The sequence below is a fragment of the Galeopterus variegatus genome, unplaced genomic scaffold, assembly GCF_000696425.1.
Source record: "Galeopterus variegatus unplaced genomic scaffold, G_variegatus-3.0.2 Scaffold1296, whole genome shotgun sequence".
Classification (NCBI taxonomy): Eukaryota; Metazoa; Chordata; class Mammalia; order Dermoptera; family Cynocephalidae; genus Galeopterus; species Galeopterus variegatus.
Window position 1 is genome coordinate 201,977 of NW_007727407.1, and position 618 is coordinate 202,594.

Consider the following 618-nt stretch of genomic DNA (forward strand, 5'->3'; position numbering starts at 1 on the left):
GACCGGCAACGGGATCGCAACCCTTGGTGTTGCTCCCGCACCTTGCTCAGCCAGTGAGCGGTAACCGGTCTGTATGTGGGATCCGAACCCTTGGCGGGAGCACTGCCACACTCCCAAGCGGCACACTGTAGCAGTGCGCCACCGGGCCGGCCCTGTAATGAGTCCTTATAATATGCTTAAGAAGTCAAAGACGTGTGTCATGTTTTAGAAAGATGTCTAGTCTACAGGGAAACCTGTCTGTTCAGGAGGGTTCTCACAAAGGTTCTGCATAACCATGGTTTTACTGCAGTATGGTTCCATGCAAGTGTTGAAAAAATGTCTGATATACCAGCTTTTGCTAAAAACTCTTCATTTTCACAAGTTAACTAATTCTGGGTTTGAACAAAGTCATTGGAAGTGACACTTTTCACATCTGAATTGTCATGATGCTATTCTCGATGAGGAGTGAGTTCTTGAATATTTAAAAATATTGTAGGTGATAAAATGCTCTTAATAAATCCACTTTAAAGTTTGGCTTTCACATTTTTAACTCTAATTTTCATGTTTGTCTCTGAAATGCAAATAGTTTTTATCTGGGCATAAGATGCCCCTTAAAGTTACCTGGTTGTGTAAATTTTA